This window comes from Arachis hypogaea, chromosome 14, assembly GCF_003086295.3.
Source record: "Arachis hypogaea cultivar Tifrunner chromosome 14, arahy.Tifrunner.gnm2.J5K5, whole genome shotgun sequence".
Lineage (NCBI taxonomy): Eukaryota > Viridiplantae > Streptophyta > Magnoliopsida > Fabales > Fabaceae > Arachis > Arachis hypogaea.
The window spans coordinates 89,757,799-89,768,337 of NC_092049.1; the positions used below are offsets into that span (position 1 = coordinate 89,757,799).

At 38.2% G+C, this 10,539-nt stretch overlaps 1 non-coding gene across 1 annotated transcript; it reads left to right on the top strand.

Moving 5' to 3' along the window:
• The first annotated feature begins 209 nt into the window (after window positions 1-209).
• LOC112745458 (small nucleolar RNA R71) lies at window positions 210-317 on the top strand. Its single transcript, XR_003173386.1, has one exon. It is a non-coding gene; the product is annotated as a small nucleolar RNA R71 (small nucleolar RNA).
• Window positions 318-10,539: the final 10,222 nt, after the last annotated feature.

The window sequence follows — 10,539 nt, forward strand, 5'->3', positions numbered from 1 at the left end:
AGAACTCCCTTCTTTATAGGCGTCCCATTACCCACAGGGTTCCTTTCAGAAGTGTACATGAACAGGTTATTAGCAACCATGTCAATGAGTTCTTGAGCTTCTGCAGGCGTTTTCTTTAGGTGAATTGATCCACCTGCAGAAGTGTCTAGTGACATTTTTGATAGCTCAGATAAACCATCATAGAATATATCCAGGATGGTCCATTCTGAAAGCATGTCAGAAGGACACTTTTTGGTCAACTGTTTGTATCTTTCCCAAGCTTCATAGAGGGATTCACCTTCTTTCTGTCTGAAGGTTTGAACATCAGCTCTAAGCTTGCTCAGCTTTTGAGGAGGAAAGTACTTGGCTAAGAAAGTCGTGACCAGCTTATCCCAAGAGTTCAGGCTGTCTTTAGGTTGAGAATCCAACCATAATCTAGCTCTGTCTCTTACAGCAAAAGGGAAAAGCATGAGCCTGTAGACTTCAGGATCTACTCCATTAGTCTTAACAGTATCACATATCTGCAAGAATTCAGTTAAGAACTGAAAAGGATCTTCAGATGGAAGTCCATGAAACTTGCAGTTCTGCTGCATCAGAGAAACTAACTGAGGTTTCAGCTCAAAGTTGTTTGCTCCAATGGCAGGAATGGAAATGCTTCTTCCATGTAAATTGGAATTAGGTACAGTAAAGTCACCAAGCATCTTCCTTGCATTGTTGTTGGGTTCGGCTGCCATCTCCTTTACTTGTTCGAATTTTTCAATCAAGTTGTCTCTGGATTGTTGTAATTTAGCTTCTTTTAATTTTCTCTTCAGAGTCCTTTCAGGTTCTGGATCAGCTTCAACAAGAATGCCTTTTTCTCTGTCCCTGCTCATAAGAAAGAGGAGAGAAAAAGAAAAGAAGAGGAATCCTCTATGTCACAGTAAAGAGGTTCCTTATTGTTAGTAGAAGAAAAGAAGAAGAAATTCGAACACAGATAGAAGAGGGGGTTCGAATTTGGTGATGATGTGAGGAAGAGATGTTAGTAGATGAATAAATAAATAAAATAAGATGAGAGAGAAGAAGAGAATTTTCGAAAATTAATTTTTGAAAAGGAGTTAGTGATTTTTGAAAATAGTTTTTGAAAAATGTTAGTAATTTTTGAAAATTAAGTTTAAAAAAAATAAAATAATTAATAAATTAAAAAGAAATTTTGAAAAAGGGAGAAGATATTTTCGAAAATGAGAGAGAGAGAGTTAGTTAGGTAGTTTTGAAAAAGTTAAGAAACAAACAAAAAGTTAGTTAGTTAGTTGAAACAAATTTTGAAAAGATAAGAAGTTAGGAAGTTAGAAAAGATATTTTGAAAAAGATAAGATGAGAGGATATTTTTTAAAAGATATGATAGAAATTAGTTTTGAAAAAGATTTGATTTTTAAAATCACAATTAATGACTTGATTCATAAGAAATCACAAGATATGATATAAAATAAAAAAAAGATTTTTGAAAATTATTTTTGGAATTTTCGAAAATAACTAAGAATTTTTGAAAAAGATTTGATTTTTTGAAAAAGATTTTGAAAAAGATAAGATTTTCAAATTGAAAATTTGATTTGACTCATAAGAAACAACTTTGATTTTTTTAAAAATTTTTGAAAAAGTCAACTCAATTTTCGAATTTGATGAGAGAAAAAGGGAAAGATATTTTTTTGATTTTTTGAATTTTTATGATGAGAGAGAAAAACAACAAAAAGACTCAATGCATGAAAATTTTGAATCAAAACAATGAATGCGTGCAAGAATGCTATGAATGTCAAGATGAACACCAAGAATACTATGAAGATCATGATGAACATCAAGAACACAATTTTGAAAAACTTTTAATGCAAAGAAAACATGCAAGACACCAAACTTAGAATTCTTTAATGCTTACGCACTAAGAATTCAATAATGCATATGATAAACATGAAAGGACACAAAACAAAAAATCATCAAGATCAAACAAGAAGACTTACCAAGAACAACTTGAAGATCATGAAGAACACTATGAATGCATGATATTTTCGAAAAAATGCAAGATGCATATGCAAGTGACACCAAACTTATGATATGACTCAAGACTCAAACAAGAAACAGAAAATATTTTTGATTTTTATGATTTTCTAATTTTTTTTGGATTTTTTTTGAAAATTTATTGAAAAGGGAAAATAAGGATTCCAAAATTTTTAATATGAATTCCAGGAATCTTGCATTCTTAGTCTAAAGCTTCAGTCCAGGAATTAGACATGGCTCACTAGCCAGCCAAGCTTTCAAAGAAAGCTCCAGTCCAAAACACTAGACATGGCCAATGGTCAGCCAAGCTTCAGCATTTAACACCAGAGTATATTGCTCTTGATAACAAATTGCTGCTCATCATTTATCAAGTATGTAACTTACTTCTGATGGTTTGGAAGCCTCAGTCCAAAAGAATTTAGACATGGCTTTACAGCCAGCCAGGCTTCACATGCTTCATGAAACACTAGAATTCATTCTTAAAAATCTTGAATAAAATTTTTGAAAACATTTTTATTTTTTTCGAAAACAGATGAGAGAGTTTTGAAAATATTTTTGAAAAATTTTTTTGAAAACAAAACGAAAAGAAAATTACCTAATCTGAGCAACAAGATGAGCCGTCAGTTGTCCAAACTCGAACAATCCCCGGCAACGGCGCCAAAAACATGGTGCACGAAATTGTGATGTCCAGGCTCAAACTATTCCTGGCACGTGAGCAACTTGGTACGCGTAATCGTGATTACACATTCATAATTTGTCACAACTTCGATACAACTAACCAGCAAGTGCACTGGGTCGTCCAAGTAATACCTTACGTGAGTAAGGGTCGAATCCCACGGAGATTGTTGGTATGAAGCAAGCTATGGTCACCTTGTAAATCTCAGTCAGGCAGATATAAAGTGATAATGGTGTTTTCGAATTTAATATAATAAGATAGGGATAGAAATACTTATGTAAATCATTGGTAGGAATTTCAGATAAGCGAATGGAGATGCTTTTCGTTCCTCTGAACCTCTGCTTTCCTGCTATCTTCATCCAATCAGTCTTACTCCTTTCCATGGCTAGCTTTATTTGATACATCACCACTGTCAATGGCTACTTTCGGTCATCTCTCGGGAAAATGATCCAATGCCCTGTCACGGCACGGCTAATCGTCTGGAGGCATCACCCTTGTCAATGGCTTCATCTTATCCTCTCAGTGAATAATATGCTCACGCACCCTGTCACGGCACGGCTATTCATCTGTCGGTTCTCGATCATGCTGGAATAGGATTTACTATCCTTTTGCGTCTGTCACTAACGCCCTGCAATCGCGAGTTTGGAGTTCGTCACAGTCATTCATTCATCGAATCCTACTCGGAATACCACAGACAAGGTTTAGACTTTCCAGATTCTCTTGAATGCCGCCATCATTCTAGCTTACGCCACGAAGATTCTGGTTAGGAGATCTAAGAGATATTCATTCTAGCTTAATTCATGTAGAACAGAAGTGTTTGTCAGGCACGCGTTCATAAGGGAGAAGGATGATGAGCGTCACACATAATCATCACCTTCATCACGTTCTTGGGTGCGAATGGATATCTTAGAAGTGAAATAAGATGAATTGAATAGAAAATAATAGTATTTTGCATTAATCTTTGAGGAACAGCAGAGCTCCACACCTTAATCTATGGAGTGTAGAAACTCTACCATATGAAAATACATAAGTGAATAGAGGGTAAGCATGGCCGAATGGCCAGCCTCCCATGGAGGTCTAGAGATCTGAAAATGATCAAAAGATGCCTAATACAATAGTAAAAGGTCCTATTTATAATAAACTAGCTACTAGGGTTTACATGAGTAAGTAATTGATGTATAAATCCACTTCCTGGGCCCACTTGGTATGTGTTTGGGCTGAGCCTGAGTGTTGCACGTGTAGAGGTCCTTCTTGGAGTTGAACGCCAGCTTTTGTGCCAGTTTGGGTGTTCAACTCTGGTTTTGGCTCCTTTTCTGGCGCTGGACGCCAGATTTGGGTAGAAAGCTGGCGTTGAACGCCAGTTTACGTCGTCTATTCTTGGCCAAAGTATAGACTATTATATATTTCTGGAAATCCCTGGATGTCTACTTTCCAACGCAATTGGAAGCACGCCATTTCGAGTTCTGTAGCTCCAGAAAATCCACTTTGAGTGCAGGGAGGTCAGAATCCAACAGCATCAGCAGTCCTTCTTCAACCTCTGAATCTGATTTCTGCTCAAGTCCCTCAATTTCAGCCAGAAAATACCTGAAATCACAGAAAAATATACAAACTCATAGTAAAGTCCAGAAATGTGAATTTAACATAAAAACTAATGAAAACATCCCTAAAAGTAACTAGATCCTACTAAAAACATACTAAAAACAATGCCAAAAAGCGTATAAATTATCCGCTCATCAGAAGGCCAACCTTGTGCTTTCCTTGGTGCTTTTCAGCAACCTGTTGATGTTGTTGCCTATCATCTCCCCAACATTCACATTCTCACCTTTCATGATGCTGTATATAACCTGATGAGCGGATATTTTATACGCTTTTTGGGGTTAATTTCATATAGTTTTTAGTATGTTTTAGTTAGTTTTTAGTTTATTTTCATTAGTTTCTAGGAAAAATTCATATTTCTGGACTTTACTATGAGTTTGTGTGTTTTTCTGTAATTTCAAGTATTTTCTGGCTGAAATTGAGGGAGCTGAGCAAAAATCTGATTCAGGCTGAAAAAGGACTGCTGATGCTGTTGGATCCTGACCTCTCTGCACTCGGAATAGAATTTCTGGAGCTACAGAAGTCCAATTGACGCGCTTCTAATTTCATTAGAAAGAAGACATCTAGGGCTTTCCAGCAATATATAATAGTCCATACTTTTCTCAAGGATAGATGACGTAAACTGGCGTTCAACGCCAGTTCCATGTTGCAGTCTGGCGTCCAGAAACAGGTTATAAGTTGGAGTTCAACGCCAGAAACAGGTTACAACCTGGCGTTGAACGCCCAAAACAGCCCAGACACGTGAGAAGCCTTAGTCTCAGCCCCAGCACATACCAAGTGGGCCCCAAAAGTAGATTTCTGCACTATCTATCATAGTTTACTCATTTTTTGTAAACATAGGTTACTAGTTTAGTATTTAAACAACTTTTAGAGATTTATTTTGTATCTCATGACATTTTAGATCTGAACTTTGTAATCTCTAACGGCATGAGTCTCTAAACTCCATTGTTGGGGGTGAGGAGCTCTGCTGTGTTTTGATGAATTAATGCAACTATTTCTGTTTTCCATTCAAACATGCGTGTTCCTATCTAAGATATTCATTCGCGCTTAATTATAGAGAAGGTGATGATCCGTGACACTCATCACCTTCCTCAATCCATGAACGTGTGTCTGACAACCACCTCCGTTCTACATCAGATTGAATGAGTATCTCTTAGATTCCTTAATCAGAATCTCCGTGGTATAAGCTAGAATCCATTGGCAGCATCCTTGAGAATCCGGAAAGTCTAAACCTTGTCTGTGGTATTCCGAGTAGGATTCTGGGATTGGATGACTGTGACAAGCTTCAAAGTCGCGAGTGCTGGGCGTAGTGACAGACGCAAAAGGATAGTAAATCCTATTTCGGTATGATCAAGAAGCTACAGATGATTAGCCGTGCGGTGACAGCGCACCTGGACCATTTTCACTGAGAGGAAGGATGGTAGCCATTGGCAATGGTAATCCACCAACACACAGCTTGCCATAGGAGGGACGTGCGTGCGTGAAGAATAAAATAGGGAGAAAGCAGAGATTCAAAAGACAAAGCATCTCCAAAACTCCAACATATTCTCATTTACTGCATAACAAGTATTTATTTCATGCTCTTTTATTCCTCGTAATTCAATTTGATAAGTGAATTGTTTTCCTGACTAAGAGTTACAAGGTAACCAGAGATTGCTTCAAGCCAACAATCTCCGTGGGATTCGACCCTTACTCACGTAAGGTATTACTTGGACGACCCAGTGCACTTGCTGGTTAGTTGTGCGGAATTACATAGTGTGAAGTAATTTTTGTGCACCAAGTTTTTGTCGCCGTTGCCGGGGATTGTTCGAGTTTGGACAACTGACAGTTTATTTTGTTGCTTAGATTAGGAAACATTTTTTTTCTTTTTGGTTTAGAGTCTTCTATTATTGTTTTTGGTTGAAATTTTCTTTTTAAAATCCTTATTTTCTTTTTTTAAATTTTTCAAAAAAAAATTTCTTAGTTATTAAAAATACTTCTTCAAAACAAGTGTTACATTTACTGCCCAATTGGCTAGAGCGTTGGTCTATGTTCTTGGTAATTGGGTATATTCTTTTCAAAATCTTCTTTTTCAAAAATAATTTTTCTATTAAATCTTTTGCCAAACTTTAAGTTTGGTGTTTTCTTGTTGATTTTTCTTTGGTTTTCGAAAATCTTAGTTTGGTTTTCTAAAAATTTTAAGTTTGGTGTTCTATCTTCATGTTCTTGTCGTTCTTGTGAGTCTTCAAGGTGTTCTGACTTTTCCTTGTGTCTTGATCTTAAAATTTTTAAGTTTGGTGTTCCTTGGTGTTTTCCCTCCAAAATTTTCGAAAACAAGGAGCATTAGATCTAAAAATTTTAAATCTTGTGCTATTTTATTATTTTTCTCTCTCCTTATCAAATTCAAAAAAAAATATCTTTTCTCTCTATTTTAAAGCAAATTTTCGAAAATTGCTCTTAAAATCCAGCTTTTTATTTCAAAATTTAAAACCTTTTTCAAAAATCATATCTTTTTCAAAACTTCCTAAACCACTCTTTTCATTTTTCGAAAATCTTCAACCATTTTAATTTATTTTATTTTCGAAATAAATAAATAAATAAATAAAAATATTTTTTTATCATCTCCCTTTCTCCATCATGGATCTAAGTGGAAATGAACAGTCCAGAAGGACTCTGGGGTCATATGCTAACCCCACTACTGCTTCATATGGGAGTAGTATCAGTATACCCTCCATTGGAGTCAGTAGCTTTGAGTTGAATCCTCAGCTCATTATCATGGTGCAGCAAAGTTGCCAGTATTCTGGTCTTCCACAGGAAGAACTTACAGAGTTTCTGGCACAGTTTTTACAAATTGCTGACACAGTACATGATAAGGAAGTAGATCAGGATGTCTACGGATTATTACTGTTCCCATTTGCTATAAGAGACCAAGCTAAGAGGTGGTTAAATAACCAACCTAAGGCTAGCATAAAGACATGAAAACAGCTGACAGAAAAATTCCTGAATCAATACTTTCCTCCAAAACGGATGACACAGCTAAGGTTGGACATCCAAGGCTTTAAACAAGGAGATAATGAATCTCTTTATGATGCCTGGGAGAGATACAGAGAGATGCTAAGAAAATGCCCCTCTGAAATATTTTCAGAGTGGGTTCAGCTAGACATCTTCTATTATGGGCTTACAGAAAGGGCTCAGCTTTCTCTAGATTACTCAGCTGGTGGATCTATCCACATGAGGAAGACAATTGAAGAAGCTCAAGAGCTCATTGATACAGTTGCCAAAAATCAGCATCTGTACCTAAAGGAAGCACAGTTCTGGCGTTCAGACGCCAGGAGCAGATGAGGAGTTGGTGTCTAACGTCACTCCAGCTTCCAACCCTGGCACTCAAATGCCAGTGAGGGATCAGACACACACAAGTGCTGATGACAACCCCTCCAAAAAGGCTTCTTCAACCACTTCTGTAGGAAATAAATCTGCAGCAACCAAGGTTGAGGAATGTAAAGCCAAGATACCTTATCCTCAAAAACTTCGCCAAGAGGAGCAGGATAAGCAATTTGCTCGCTTTGCAGATTATCTCAGGACTCTTGAAATAAAGATTCCGTTTGCAGAGGCACTTGAGCAAATACCTTCTTATGCCAAGTTCATGAAAGAGATCTGTCATAAGAAGGATTGGAGAGAAACTGAAAGAGTTCTCCTCACTGAAGAATGCAGTGCAGTCATTCTGAAAAGTTTTTCTTAAAAGCTTAAAGATCCTGGAAGCTTTCTGATACCATGCATATTAGAGGGTAATTGCACCAAGACAGCCTTATGTGATCTTGGGGCAAGCATCAACCTAATACCTGCATCCACCATCAGAAAGCTTGGTTTAACTGAAGAAGTTAAACCAACCCGGATATGTCTCCAACTTGCTGATGGCTCCATTAAATACCCATCAGGCGTGATTAAGGACATGATTGTCAGGGTTGGGCCATTCGTCTTTCCCACTGACTTTGTTGTGCTGGAAATGGAGGAACACAAGAGTGCTACTCTCATCCTAGGAAGACCTTTCCTAGCAACTGGACGAACTCTCATTGACGTCCAACAGGGGAAAATAACCCTGAGAGTCAATGAGGATGAGTTTAAGTTGAATGCTGTCAATGCCATGCAACATCCAGACATACCAAAAGATTGCATGAAAGTTGATCTTATTGACTCTCTGGTGGAGGAGATCAACATGGCTGAGAGTCTCGAATCAGAGCTGAAAAACATTTTTAAAGATGTTCCGCCTGATCTAGAGGATTCAGAGGAATTGAAAGAGCCTCTGAAATTTCCTCAGGGAGAGGAAAAACCTCCTAAACCTGAGCTCAAATCATTACCACCATCCTTGAAATATGCATTTCTGGGAGAAGGTGATACTTTTCCAATGATCATAAGCTCTGCTTTAAATTCACAGGAAGAGGAAGCACTAATCCAAGTGCTAAGGACACACAAGACAGCTCTTGGGTGGTCCATAAGTGACCTTAGGGGCATAAGCCCAGCTAGATGCATGCACAAAATCCTATTGGAGGATGATGCTAAGCCAGTGGTTCAACCACAGAGGCGGCTAAATCCAGCCATGAAGGAAGTGGTGCAGAAAGAGGTCACTAAATTACTGGAGGCTGGGATTATTTATCCTATTTCTGATAGCCCATGGGTAAGTCCTGTTCAAGTTGTCCCTAAAAAGGGAGGCATGACAGTGGTTCATAATGAAAAAAATGAACTAGTTCCTACAAGAACAGTTACAGGGTGGCGCATGTGTATTGATTACAGAAGGCTCAATACAGCCACCAGAAAGGATCATTTTCCTTTACCATTCATAGACCAAATGCTAGAAAGACTAGCAGGTCATAATTATTACTGCTATTTAGATGGCTATTCAGGCTACAACCAAATTGCAGTAGATCCCCAGGATCAAGAGAAAACAGCATTCACATGTCCATCTGGAGTATTTGCTTACAGAAGGATGCCTTTTGGGCTGTGTAATGCGCCTGCAACCTTTCAGAGATGCATGCTCTCTATTTTCTCTGATATGGTGGAAAAATTTCTGGAAGTCTTCATGGATGACTTCTCAGTATATGGAGACTCATTCAGCTCCTATCTTGATCACCTGACACTGGTTTTGAAAAGATGCCAAGAGACCAACCTGGTTTTAAACTGGGAAAAATGTCACTTTATGGTGACTGAAGGGATTGTCCTTGGGCATAAAATTTCAAACAAGGGAATAGAGGTGGATCAAGCTAAAATAGAGGTAATTGAAAAATTACCACCACCTGCCAATGTTAAGACAATCAGAAGCTTCCTGGGGCATGCAGGATTCTATAGGAGGTTTATAAAGGATTTTTCAAAAATTGCAAAACCCCTAAGCAACCTGCTAGCTGCTGGCACACCTTTTTTGTTTGACACAGAGTGCCTGCAAGCGTTTGAAACTCTGAAAGCTAAGCTGGTCACAGCACCAGTTATCTCTGCACCAGACTGGACATTACCATTTGAGCTAATGTGTGATGCCAGTGATCACGCCATTGGTGCAGTACTGGGGCAGAGGCATAACAAACTTTTGCATGTCATTTATTACGCTAGCTGTGTTTTAAATGATGCCCAGAAAAATTACACAACCACAGAAAAGGAATTGCTTGCAGTGGTCTATGCCATTGACAAGTTTAGATCATACTTAGTAGAATCAAAAGTGATTGTGTACACTGACCATGCTGCTCTTAAATATCTACTTACAAAGCAGGATTCAAAACCCAGGCTTATAAGATGGGTATTGCTTCTGCAAGAGTTTGATATAGAAATAAGAGACAGAAAAGGGACAGAAAACCAAGTGGCTGATCATCTATCCCGAATAGAGCCAGTAGAAGGGGCGCCCTCTCCCACTATTGAGATCTCTGAAACCTTTTCGGATGAGCATTTGTTCTCCATTCAGGAAATACCGTGGTTTGCAGACATTACAAACTATAAAGCTGCAAGGTTCATACCCAAGGAGTACAGCAGGCAACAAAAGAAAAAATTAATTACTGATGCAAAGTACTACTTGTGGGATGAACCTTATCTCTTTAAGAGATGTGCAGACGGAATAATCCGTAGGTGTGTGCCTAGAGAAGAAGCACAGAGCATCTTATGGCATTGCCATGGGTCACAATATGGAGGTCATTTCGGAGGTGAGCGAACAGCCACCAAGGTCCTCCAATGTGGTTTCTACTGGCCTACACTCTACAAAGACTCCCGAGAGTTTGTACGTAATTGTGATAGTTGCTAGAGAGATGGTA